The following is a 15,004-nucleotide window of genomic DNA, read 5'->3' on the forward strand; positions in this document are numbered from 1 at the left end:
CTAACCACGACGCGACCGAGGCCGGTACACCATTATTGATGTCTTAAAGTTAAAAATGTGTTTTGTATAACAACACTAGAGGACATTAATTTAATAATTTAATTGGATGTCAAACATTTTGGTTATTGTGATACATAATCAGAACAAACCTGCTACATTTTTTTTCATTAGCAGCAATATTTTTATACGCCCTTTCCAATGAGAATTGTTTACAAAATGTTCACCATTAATGATTTATTAAGTTAAATATCATCGATCATTTGATGGCAAACGTTTTGTCACTGTGACACGACACATAATCACATACCACGATATTTGATACGCCAGTCGTGGGGCATTGGTTGGGGCGGGGAAAACACCAAATCAAATAATAGGTCCACCTAGGCGATTCGATCCTTCGACCAAAGTACATCTGTCGGGCGATCTACCTAATCTACCATACTGTCGACCTGCAATGGTTTAACTGTGCTGCCAGAATAAGAAAATAAAGTCTTATGAAAACGGACCTTTACAAGTCTTTGACGTTTATTCTGTAAGTGGACTTGTTTTTAGGCTCACGTCGCGATCATGCATATGACGACACTCACATATATTAAACAAATATGTCAAACCCTATCTTAATCCCGACCTTTAGAAGGAGCATTCATCTGTGTGTACCTAGCTGTATCGCATTTCCTATCCACACCATACTTTTAATCGGCTGAAATCTACCCGTTATATTCCTTGACCTGTTAACAACTGCCGCATGTTTGCGATTTATGCTATAGTTTACAATAATTATTATTGATTAAGTTAACATATAACACCATGACAACTGAAAACAAAAACACCAGTAACATATTGTGGAATTCTAAAGGTGTATTCCCCCAATAAATGGATATAATGTCAAATGCATTTTGTATGCGCATACAATAAAATAAAAACATGTCAACAGAGAATGACGTTTTAATCAAAATCAGATAGCAGAACAGTGACATATTTTATAAACTAAACAGAGTTCCAATATTCTATAAATCCAGACACATTAATTCAACATCGTCTTTTTGAACTAAACAAATTGTAATTATTGACACATAGAGCCAGCCAGAGAGAGAGAGAGAGAGAGAGAGAGAGAGAGAGAGAGAGAGAGAGAGAGAGAGAGAGAGAGAGAGAGACGATGATCGACAAACGGATATACAGACAGGTGGGCAGGCAGACCGATAGACCAAAAAAGAAACGAAGAATGAGTGACAGAAGGTTACCATGAGCAAATAACACATTTATAATTTTAAATGATCCTTTTTAATACTAGTAACCAGTTAGCAACCATCCCCATATCCATTTCACATCCCTGATCAACTAGTATTAAAGCTATACGCACAGATATCTATCAGCAATTAAGCCTGCAACATATGTTGATGTCGGCTCGGGTGTTCTGCACATCATCGAAAGCACGAACCCAAACTTGGCATCATGCGGCACAGCTGATGGGTTTACAATACTCAGCTATGCCAACATCTTGCCTGGTTTGGACTCGACCAGGATGTAGGACATCAGTCACACGTGGACATCTTGGCCAGTCATTCTTGAAGGTCAAGGAAACAGCATGGATTCGATCCAGTATCTTGCTCAGCAGTTCTCGAAGACACAACATGTTTGTTTGTTTTTTAAATCGCAACTTGACGATGTTGTTAAAACAAATTTCACTTTAGAATATAAACAGTATTCTCATTAATGATAACAAAAGTAAATAAGTAAATAACAAGGTTATCTGTAACAACAACTGGACACTTACCTGTTTAAGAGATGTGCATTCAAAGCTCAAGCTAATAACTGAATAAGCTAAAGTTAAAATGGATTAAGCCCTTCGTTCTTTATATAAATCAAGAGTGACTGAGCAGTATCACCTCTGATCTTGCATGTTTTAGCCTTGTATAAAGTTCTGGTTAACGTACAGTTAGCCGTACACCAAAGAGGAAGATAAAAGCTCGAAATAAGAACAGTATGCCTATCCTCTATTTGTGTTAGCCTTATACAAGTTTACGAAACAGTAATGTTCAATAGCCAACTACAGTATTTGTTTTACGAAGCAGGAAGAAGCTGCTGACAGTATAATGAAATTGTTTAGCCCTATACATCACAAACCAAGATCTGTCTTTCAGTATCATCTGTCGTTTAGCCTGTTTCACAAACCATGAACCAGTATACGTCTTATATTAATGGAGAACCACCTAGAAGTACCATCTGTATTGTAGTTCTGTCTTGCCAAGCTAGAAAGTCTTAACAATACCCACGTGTATACATCTTCCAAAGGAGATTCTTCCTGACAGCATCGTTTAGCTTCGTTACATACAGACATTCCTTCAGAATACCATCTGTGATTTTAGCACTATGAATGTTTTAATAACATCACTGACTTTAGTTTCGGAGGCACATTCTTTGTCTTTTTCGCGATAAAATGTGTTTCGAACTTCTATAAACACCATTCCCCGTACTTCTAGACTCCAGACTGTAATAGAGTATGATACTTTAGCGTCATGACAACGCCATGCAAATTGCCTGCGTGTGTAGACTTTAAAGTTTTAAAAGCATGGGCCCAGGAAGACCAGAAACACACTGGATTTGTCAAACTCGATCGTTTATAAACAATGTTGTAGGTAATGTGTAATTTTACGGTCTTAAAGCCAGGGTCAATGCGTTTAAACTGTTATCCGTCCTGCATAGAAAACGCATTACTGTCAATAACAACAAATTATCTAACTACGTGATCGTCTGGAGTTATATGGCTGTCTTGAAGATTTGGTAATATCTGGAAAGGTGGAATATTTATATCCTGCATCAATAGAATAGGTATTTGAATAATTAAACTTGAACACACACGAGTGTGAGACGAACATGTTATGCCATCCACTTCTCAGTAAGACGTATCCAACAGGAATGAACTTCTAGAAGTGAAGAAATCAAGTATAGATTTGTCTTTCCAGCGCCACGTTGTCCTCTGGGATACACCGCTCAAATCACTGGAAGACGTTTAAACATGTCCGGACTCCTTTCTCAAACATTTCTGAAAAAAAAAAGTAGAAAGAAAAAAACCCTAGACTGGTTTAATTATTTGACTAAAGTCAACGAGTTAAATGTTTAATGGGAAAACACTGAGGCTAAATGGGTTGATAGTTCTTTAAAGTATCTTGATCAATATATTTATACGAGTTTAAAACCATAATGAGCAAACGCAGTTACATGTTAGCACATGTACGTGTCGCCCATACAACAAGTTCTATAAGCAGACGTCAGTTTGTTCTTTGACTACCAGGATAATGAGCTGTGAACGAGGTCAACGGAGTGCCTGGTTCTTTGGTTTGTTGATGGTTTCTAAGAGTATCGGCCGTCCTTTAATTATACTGGTGTATGTACTCTTCAATAACAGTTCAACTATTCCAAATACAGCGTGTTTCATATAAGCGAAATGACACCTCTTAATGAGACAAATATGAATGCATCAGTATACATAATATCTTTTTACTGCCATATTTTGCAACGAAAGGCTAGTTTCGCACGTATGCACAAAGTCAATTAGAGTATTTATAGATATGGTAATTAGCTGTTTCAATAATAGCATTTGCATAATATCTGCATGTATATCTTCAATACAAATTATTGATTTTTGTTTTTAGCACTAAACTTTATACATTGTATTCAGAAACAAATTTCCTACGTCTGCCATTTTACCGAAATTATATATTTTATGTTGGAGTGATAATATGTCAATAATGACATCTAACAATCCTGGCTCCATATTGAATTGATATAGTTTGTGTCTTTTCACATTCCATAATCGCTGAACAATAGCTGATTGTAAGGGCAAAGCTGTCATGACATTCACTTATTTTGAACATACTGATTAAATGATCGCATCTTAGCCAGGGTGATTTATATACATGTACTATACCAAATAAAATCTCACGGGCGACAATGTTTATATATATATATATATATATATATATATATATATATATATATATGTATGTATGTATGTATGTATGTATGTATGTATGTATGTATGTATGTATAAATGTATGTATGTATAAACATTATATGCAATAATTAAACCAAACTATATCCAATAAATATGAATATCTCAAAAACATTTTGGTGTACCGTATATTGATTTTAACAGTGGCAGTCCTCCTATAGACAGTGCAGGAAGGATGAGGTAGTCTTGTGTCGTGCCCGCATCGGTCATACTTACTTGACCCATTCATTTATCTTGAAGAAAGATCCCCCACCTCAGTGTGAGCACTGCCAGTGTCTTCTGACGGTGCGCCCCATTTTGGTGGAGTGTAAGCATTTGTCAGCAACTCTAAAAAAAATATTTGGACATTTCGATTCCATCCAGAAATTATTTTACAGTTTCTACGTGATAATGACTTTTACTCTAAATTTTAATTTTATATATCTGTGATATTTGGATTTTTGCACAGTTCTTTACACTGTGTTTTAATTTAACTGTTGAATTTTTATATTGATGTTGATCATCACTTTATTTGTTTGCATTACCATAGTTTGACACCCAATAGCCGATGTATTTTTCGTGCTGGGGTGTCGTTAAACATTCATTTATTCATTCATAAACGTTTAACTGAAGAAAGTAGAGCCTTTCATGGCTCATTATCGATATATCAGGGTGTTTTAACAACACTCCTTGTTTCGCAGGTACTCCATGCATATTTTAACCGCAAGGCTACTAGATACAGTGGAACTAGATTAATTGATTTGCATAAAATTTAATTTCTTTCCTTTTTACGAAAAAACAAATCAGTCTTAAGGTTATTAATTGCATTAAATAAATAAAATTGTTTATCTTTGTTATTCTTTTTTTCTACAATGCACATTGTTGTATTTGCGATTGCTTCATTATGTCTATGACTAATAACTGACATATCTATGAATGTTGGTAGAAACAATTGTTTATTTCTAAAACGCAGCTACATGCTTTGTACATTACAAATCCGTTTCAATCCTTTAATCGATATTGGTTTCCGTTTTCTCATTTACGTAGATATAGCACATGCATGCCCATATAGATTACATTTTGATAGACTTTAATAGTATTTTTCATAATCCACTCCAGTTGTTAATAAGACAAAATCGTTTTGATGCCTTGTAATTTAAACAAATTTGCTTGCTTTCATATACATATTTTTGAGGGCCAGAAGTCTTCTTTTCAATATAATATATTATTTACATCATTTCCTAATGAAAATCTGGCAAAACTGATAACAAAGTTTCGTGTAACTTAATCTGAACGACAAAACCGTTTTCCATAATCAAAATCGTATCTCTGCACAAGGCAGAGTAGAAATAATAATTTGGTAAAACCGTGTTTGCTTCTATGAAAGGCTGTATACGTTACCTCGTCTATAGGAGGGCTGCCACTCCCAGGAGATCCTTGACATTACGTTACATCCTTCTTGTACCATCTATAGGAGGACTGCCACTCTCAAGACTGAATTAATAACTTAAAACTTGCACAGGACATTTTATTTCATTACAACTTATATGTTCGTGCTTATATCCAATTCAGGTTCAAGCACGCTGTCCTGGGCACACTTCTCAGCTATCTGGGCTGTCTATCCAGGACAGTGGGTTAGTTGTTAGTTGGTTAGTGGTTAGTGAGAGAGAAGAGGGTGTAGTGGTCTTACACCTACCCATTGAGCCTTTAAGAACTCGCTCAGGGATGGAAATGGTACCGGGCTGCGAACCCTATACCTACCAGTCTGTAGTTCGATGGCTTAACCACTGTGCCACCGAGGCCGGTGGCACAGGACAGGGCCGAATGGAATATACATGTGTGTGTGTGTGTGTGTGTGTGTGTATATATATATATATATATATATATATATATATATATATATATATATATATACACACACACACACACACACACACACACACACACACACACACACACACACACACACACCCTAATAGCTTTGGTGACACATGTACTCATGAATAACTGTCAAAACAGTGACGATATCAAGTGTTTACGAAAGGTGAGCATATCCTTCCCCACAGGTGGTACCAGTCATGAATACATCCTACAGTCGTCAAATCCTACTATATTTATTAACAAATGAGATGCACAGGAAGTTCACCATTTTAAAAAACTAAACTAAAACCAAACATTGATTAATTAACCCATTAGTGAAACGTCTGCCACGCCCTTAGGGCTATTCCAGAACGGATGTCAAGGTGGAGATGCGAGGCACCGTGATTATAATTTCATACTTGAAGAGTCTGCTACACTTTATTTCCCTATTTATACTTAGTTTAACTTAAATTTCGTTTTGTGGTTAATAGATATACAAACACAATTGCCTCCCCCTCCCACACATATAATCAGTTTTGCAATGCTCCTTGTAAAATAACCGCCCTCCCCGAAAGCGAATGCTTCTAAGAAATGTTAGACGGGTTCTCATTAACTCATTAACATGTAATTTAAGAAAACAAACTTTAAAACCAGTGAACTTTGCGATTGACGCAAACTCACTTGTATAAATCACTAATAAAGTGGTCTATGTATAGTAAAGCCTATAATTTGATACCTGTCCGGGTTGCGAATAAACAATGTGTGGTAAAAAATATCGAACGTAAACCTGTTTGATATTTAATTTCAACATATAGCAGAATTGATTGATGTGTCATTGTTTGTCTTTGTTTGAATTCGATATTACTGATGCGTATAGTGAAAGACTCCATGATGCAGGATTGTACATAAACAAAGATAATCGGTATGGCAATGAAACAAAATATACCGTTTAACTAAAACTGGCATTTTTCGTATATTTCGTGAGGTGGTAAAACTACCACCCCGACCTCGGCTAGGTAATTTAAAGATGAATTTAAAAACCATTATGTGAACTATTTAACGTTTGTTTTCGAAATAACTACATACCCTTAAGATGAATTTAAAAAAAAGGATTATCTCAACTATTTAACATTTGTTTTCAAGATAACTATGTACCTTTAGGATCAATTTAAAAACTATTTTTGTATATTTTACTTTTGTTTTCAAGATAACTATGTACCTTGAAGATTAATTTAAAAACAATTACTTTAAAAAAAATTATAGATGAATTTAAAATTGATTATCTCAACTATTTTAACATTTGTTTTTGAGATAACTATATACCTTTAAGATGAATTTGAAAATGCTTATCTCAGTTACTTAACAATTGTTTTGTTTTTTAAATAAACATGTATCTTTAACGTGAACTTGAAAACTATTGTCTCAATTATTTAATATTTGTTTGATTAAGATTAGTATAGATATTAAGACATGCTTGTAGTACTTTAAATGCATATTTATACCGTTGTGGACTTATAACAGACCCCTCTTATACTTATGAATATTGCTATAGGAGCAGCTAACATTATTTCTTTAAATGTAAACTGTATTCCCAGCAAAGATAACTTCTTTTAGATTATTTCAATATGCGTGTACCTGTTAATCTGTAGTTAGTACTAAATGGTAGAACCACATTAAATGACGTCACTAGCAAACAAATGTGCCATTATGTTCAGAAATACATTAAACAAACACAACGATTTGAGAAATAAAACATTGTTTGATTAAACTATTAGTCGTGCGGAACCTGTCTACATGTTTTCATTATCAATGTCGAGCCGTCTAACAGAAAACAATTTACTTTCTTCTTTTTTTGTTAACTTTCCTGTTTTAACTTCGTTCGCATTAATATTTTTTACTTCTCTTTTTTTTCTATGTACTTACTTTTTTTTTAATATCTATATTATCGACTATAGATAGGCCTACGCAAGTCGTATAGTATAGTTTATTTGCTTTAAGTCTTGCGGCTCCTAGGCATAAAATGTTGAATAATGTGTGCCCAATCCATTTAGTATATATTATGTATGTATGTATGTATGTATGTATGTATATATATATATAATTATATATATATACATACATATACATATTATATGCAATAAAATATGTTTCCATTGCAAGATACGATTGGTTTAAAACTATTTAAAACACTTAAACTAAGCAAGTTGAATATTATTCAGGTGGTTAGTTAGGAAAAATAACCATAAGGTGTATAAATTCTTAATTTCCCACTTTTTATACAATTTTAGCATCCCTTTCAGATTAGGACAACGATTTGTTTTCTTTTAGAACATTGCAAATGAAAGCCAGATGTCTTTACACTGCATAAACAGAGTGGCTGATAGTTTAATACTAGTAAGTTTAATTATTGCTAGCATGCGTATATTTGTGATCAAAAATATTTAATATAAATTAGCAAAATCATTGACAAAACTAACATATACTGCAAGTTTTAACATGAGAAAATAATTATATTCGTTACCATAGCCATAACCTAGCGTTCCTAGCTTTTGACTAAAACTTTGTTTGAAGTTTCTTCCAGTCTCATTCGTGTGTCCTACAAAGTGGTAACTGAATACGAACGTCCACATTCAAACAATATACCCCTCTAAATTAGTTTGCTGAAAACCTAAGGCAAATATTTACCAAGCGCAATGGATTCTTCCCTGAACAATTTCTACGGTCTCTTTTTCTTTCGCCATTAACTAAAACGAAAGAGGCGGTTTTGTATCTGGCTTGAGATGGAGAACAAGTGGTTGAAAGGGCTGGAGATAGGAGGTGTCGTATCGGGTATTAGTGTTGTTTTGACGTTGTGTCCGTCGTCAAGATACGGCTTTGAGGACGATCTGCCACTTGTTAGCTCGTTGCAGCGCCCTCTTGTGACGATCCCGGGCAATGAGACAAGTGGGGAACTATTTGAAGGATCCGATTAGCCGGAAAATCAATCCACGGTCAATTTTGAGCGCGGTGGCATGAATATCAAACTCTTAATATTGATGTTTTAGAATAAATACGCCCTCTTATCACAACACACAGCAAAGGAAAAGAATATTGCTTAAATATGTGTTCACAAAACATAGAAAAACGCACCTGTGCCGTAGAATAAATACGAGAAAAATAAATTAATTTCTGACATAGATTTTCGTTTTCGTAAGTTCAGGACAAAATTATGAATGGATAAATATGTAAAATAGATACATATTATAGCTTCCAAATGACAGTGGTTTTACTAGTAAATATTAAATTAATTTCTTTTCTTTTAATTAGTTGTAATTATAGCACAAATATCAGTTGCATTTGATCCCATAATAGTGACCTCATCAATATATTTGATATTTATATTCAAACAGAACATGGATGGGGTTTTCAAAACAAAACTACTCATTATTATTATTATTATTATTATAAAACATAATTATATTTAATTTACAGCAAACAATAAAACTACATGTGTAAAAATATTTTTGCATGTTATAACAAAAGTCTTTCAGATTTCAATGGTAGGAAATTTGGCCAACAACTAGGATATTTTCTCAGTTGAATTCCAATGTATTTTACTTCCGTTGCTAGGTGACATCACGCGTTGGTTTGTGTAACTGATACCTAAAAATACAGTTCGATAGCTGGGCGCCTTCAGTAACTCTGCTTTAATAGCCGAGTAGCCAAATAAAGTTGCAGGATGATCTTTGGGTGATCTGCTCTTGGCAAGTGAACAAAGGTTTGATCGATGATACTGGCCTCGATGGTGTCGTGATTAAGCCATCGAACATAAGGCTGGTAGGTACAGGGTTCGCAGCCCGGTATCGGCTCCCACCCAGAGCGAGTTTTAACGACTCAGTGTGTAGGTGTAAGACCACTACACCCTCTTCTCGCTCAGTAACAAGTAAAAACTAACACACTGTCCTGTACAGACATACTGGATAGCTGAGATGTGTGCCCATGACAGCGTGCTTGAACCTTAATTGGACATAAGCACGAAAATACGTTAAAATGAAATGATCGATGATAGGGGGCAACCATGACATGTGTTGGCAAACAGTAACCCAGTTTACTTTCAAAACAACACAAATTCTAACTGTAAATGACGCAAAAATGTTTTGACAACACAACTAATGATGTAAGAATCTTATGACAATATAACCTACATGACCAAAATAGGCAATTCTCGGATCGTTTCATTATTTCTATCTAAAGCAAAGCCACCAGCGGATAAAAACGATTACGCTTGCGTGTATGCTATACGAAATGAATGGAAACCAACATCAGAACGTTTTTTATTCCTTAAACGATGAAGCAGCAAGCCTGGGTAATTTTGATTTAGTAATTAAGCGTAAAAGCTTTGACGTGCGTTTTACCATGAGAAGTTCATGGCTCAATTTATTTTGAACAATATCAGTAACAGTTTAATTCGTATTAAATATTCACTTTTTTAACAAAAAGAATTTGAAATGATTAAAGTATGACGTGCAATATTGAATTATAAGCAGTGTTTTTGTGGATGGAATTTAATCCGACAAAGGCATCACATCCAAACTGTTTCACAACGTACTAGTAGTTAATAATACACCAAAATAATTCTTGATTGTAAACCAGAAGTGTAAAAACTGAAATGTGTTTAATAATAATTATCTGACAACCAAACACAATAGTTGTTGTACCATAATGCATATGGTGATCGTTATTGAACTCCTAATTTGACCAGTCTCTTACCAGTAATATGAAAGACTTGGACCAGTCTGCATTTTATTTCTTTACAGTTCATGACTACATTTATTGAGATGGAATAAAGTGCAACACAGGTATCCAAATCTTTTTGAAAATTGTTTTGTATGTACTTGACTAGACATATTAAAATATACCATTTTAACTTCCTATGTTGATGGGTACATTGCATACGTTTTAAAATTCTGGTAAAACAATGTTTTTCATTTGTTTATAACTATGCAAATTTGACTTTATGTCATGCGCGTGAGAGTACTGGGATTATTTTAAAATATTTTGAGACATTTCAATTAATATGAGTAAAACTGGTTACTATATATAATTTACCTGAATAGACCTTTGTTTACTACGTGAACCCAAATGCTTCTGCACGTTTTCGTGCCATATATTGTTATTTTGTTTTAAATATATCAATTATATCGATTAACATCCCACCATTTACTAGATGAGTTCATTTACATTTTGAAATCTTCATCTTCTATCACTGTATATCTTAATTAAGTACAGTATTTACCCATTACAGTCCATTTTAAGAGAGGTAAAGTAATTTAATAATTTCGACCAACTGACACTTTGATGAGAATTGAACCAAACGAGAATGAACCAAATAAACTGATGAAATGTTCAAAACATATTGATATAAATTAACAAAAATCAACAATTCTGGAGAAGTGTGTCATTTTCTTATTGTTCTGTTTATCATATATTTATTTCAGTTTTCAATATAACAAAACTTTTTTTTTAATCAAAGGACTCCTCAGAGAATACCCGTATTACTGTGTATATCTTAGAGTATACCCGTATTTACTGTTACATCTAAGGGTATATTTGTATTTCAGAACACCTTAGAGAATACCTACAACCGGCCTCGGTGGCGTAGTGGTTAAGAAATCGGATTACAGGCTGGTAGGTACAGGGTTCGCAGCCCGGTACCGCCTCCAACCCAAAGCGAGTTCTTAAGGGCTCAATGGGTAGGTGTAAGGCCACTACACCATCTTCTCTCTCACTAACCACTAACCAACTAATAACTAACTGACTGTCCTGAACAGACAGCCCAGATAGCTGATGTGTGTGCCCAAGTCAGCGTGTTTGAACCTTAATTGGATATAAGCACTAAAATAAGTTGAAATGAAATGAAAGAGAATACCTGTGTTATTGAACACGTTAGCTCGGTGGCGTCGTGGCAGGCCATCGGTCTACAGGATGGTAGGTACTGGGTTCGGATCCCAGTCGAGGCATGGGTTTTTTAATCCAGATACCGACTCCAAACCCTGAGTGAGTGCTCCGCATGGCTCAATGGGTAGGTGTAAACCACTTGCACCGACCAGTGATCCATAACTGGTTCAACAAAGGCCATGGTTTGTGTTATCCTGCCCGTGGGAAGCGCAAATAAAAGATCCCTTGCTGCCTGTCGTAAAAAGAGTAGCCTATGTGGCGACAGCGGGTTTCCTCTCCAAATCTGTGTGGTCCTTAACCATGTGTCTGACGCCATATAACCGTAAATAAAATGTGTTGAGTGCGTCGTTAAATAAAACATTTCTTTCTTTCTGAACACGTTAGAGTACACCCGTATTATTATACATCTATATCTCTTAGAATGTACCTGTATTGCTCTATATACGTTACTGTTAGGGTACCCGTATTTATGTATACCTTAGTGAATATCTATATTAGTGTATACATTAGAGTATACTCGTATCACTGTACACCTTAAAGTACACCCACATTACTATACATCTTACTTATATTACTGAATACCTAAGAGTAAATCCTTATTATTAAGCTATAATTTCCATTACCCCATGTGTCTTGTATTGGTTTTGCTACGAATATCATCAGTGTCATTCTTGATCGTACTTTAATCGACTCGGTTATTTAATAATCTGTCACCCGCGCGCTCGAAACATGAAGTTGACAGAAAGCGAAACGAAAAGTGTTCGGATGCAGGGTACCGAACACAATGTCTCGGGTCTATGTAAACACTCGGTCGTTCTGAATCGCGAGATGCCCCAAGCTGTTTGTACTCATCAACATCGTCTTCAGCATTTTTATCTCCAATCAAACATCGATTAAATTGTGTATGAACTGGACGCTTTCAAGGGCGTCAGTCGCTGTTAATGAAGAACAATGCACTTTGGGATCACACCAGGCCGTGGTGTAGTTTCACTTGCGAGTTTCGAAAGGCCACCATTCGCTTGCAGGCTGACAAATGAAAACATGTAGGCATTGTTCCGAAATTTCGTGTTACCATAGCGCCCGAGTGTAATGTACACACACGAAATCGAAACGTTATGGGAGTGAATCAATGGTGAACACGCGCCGTCTTTGCAATTTCAGTCCGCGAAATGTTCGAGTTCAGTATTAAATTTTCAAATGAATATGAGCATATAATTTTGTTCTATGAAAAAAAAAAAACCCTAAATATTTGAACGGTTGTAACAAGTTTATCAAAAACAATTTGCAAACATTTAAATTTTACAATATTAGAACGCAAAATAATTATTTACAATATTTTGTACGCCTTCCACCTCCCCCCCCCCAACCCCCCTAAACCCCAACACAAAAACAAATACATACACAAAATAATTAGACCATAAATTGTTTTAATTCAATACGACCGCATTGTAGATAAACGTTATCGTCGCCACCCTCCCTCCCTCCCCCTAACGATTCGCTTGGTGGCTAGTAGGAAATAAAAAAAGTAGGAAATATGAGCGCTGCTCCCTCGTCATAATTTCTGCAAGAATAGGCATAATTTATTATGTGTGTGTGGGTTATTTTCAATTAATATAGAGTTACTTTCGGGGAGATGGTTAGGGGCAGAGTAATACACATAGGTATCAGGAAATTAAAACTGAAAACTAAATTGTAAAGAGTTTTAAATCAAAAATATATAACTAATAGTCGGTAGTTTGCATTGTGTTGGTATTCTAATTTGTGTTTTTAAGGGCGATGCACATTGATATGTTTCGAGTTTTCTTATTTATACTAAGTCTACCCTTTTGTGATAAATACAATAGCAATTTTTTTCAAAGTTATAAATAAAAATCTAATGTTATTCATTTTTAAATACAACAAGTCGTATTTATGTATAACACAATTGTTTTTAAATACACACACATACACCAGGATAATTTAATTAGAATTAAAACAATAAAAATATTTAAAAAAAAAAATTAAAAATGACATTATTATTATTATCATTATTATTTTGTTATTTCGTTTTTGTTGACGAACAATGTTTTATACAAAAAACTAGAAACGTAAGGAATAAAAATTAACTAAAGATTACTTTATACGTTTAAATATAAATAAATAAGATTCTATTTATAATTTATTGCAATTTTTTAAAATTTATATATTCTATTACTGCAACCAAATTGTATACATAATAATTATTTTAACTTTTGTTTGTGGTTTGTTGTTTTGGTTTTTTTTTTTAAAGAAACGTACATGAACTAACTACTATTCTAGTCGTTACGATCTTAATTTGAGTTTATCGAGTTTATTAAGTAAATACGAATTTAATACATAATATTTATATAGTATATGTTATATTATAATTATGTGCCATATATATTATATTAAATATATTAAATTAGTCTTAAAATTATCTTAAGTTCCTCTGGGAAATAAAATAAATTATATAAATAAATTATATAAGCAGAAATTTAAATTAGAATTCTGGAAAAAACTACTTTTGTTTCATGGTGTACAGACAAATTGGAACATAAAACAATTTATCAAATTACTCCATACTATTTCTCCTTTAATTATTCATTTCTGAATACATTTAAATAGAAAACTAATTGTCTGTGATCAACAGAAATTGCTATAGTTTATATTATAACGTGCTTATTGTTGTTATTACTATCTGTTTATTCGTGTGAAGTAATTCTATTTTATGTGGTTTGTAATTTTAGATATTGGTACATTTTGATTATATATTCGATATATTTATAGGTTTTCTCTTTTCTTTTCAAGAATACCAGAAAAATAAGAAGACTAACATTTTATTCAACAGCAAACATTAGATATCTTTATACTACAAATGTTAGAAAAACTAATTTCTCGGATACTTTTAATACACTTATATTCTGGATATTACTCAATTCCCGAAGACTGTCAACAGCATTTGTAAATCGTATAAACGGTTATTACTTAAATAATTGCAGTTCTTCACCGTACTATATGCACGTTTAGAAATACATCTTAATATATACGCACAATTTATCATTCGTATGTACACTATTTATGTATTTTTAAAATGTAATTTTAGAAACATTACATCAAATTTTCACAAATATTAAGACAATTATAAACAATTCTTACCTTATATATGGCAGACGCGCAAGTTTGAAAGAAGGATAATAATGAATTTACAAAATTTTC

Source organism: Gigantopelta aegis, chromosome 6 (assembly GCF_016097555.1).
Source record: "Gigantopelta aegis isolate Gae_Host chromosome 6, Gae_host_genome, whole genome shotgun sequence".
In the NCBI taxonomy this organism is placed as follows: Eukaryota; Metazoa; Mollusca; class Gastropoda; order Neomphalida; family Peltospiridae; genus Gigantopelta; species Gigantopelta aegis.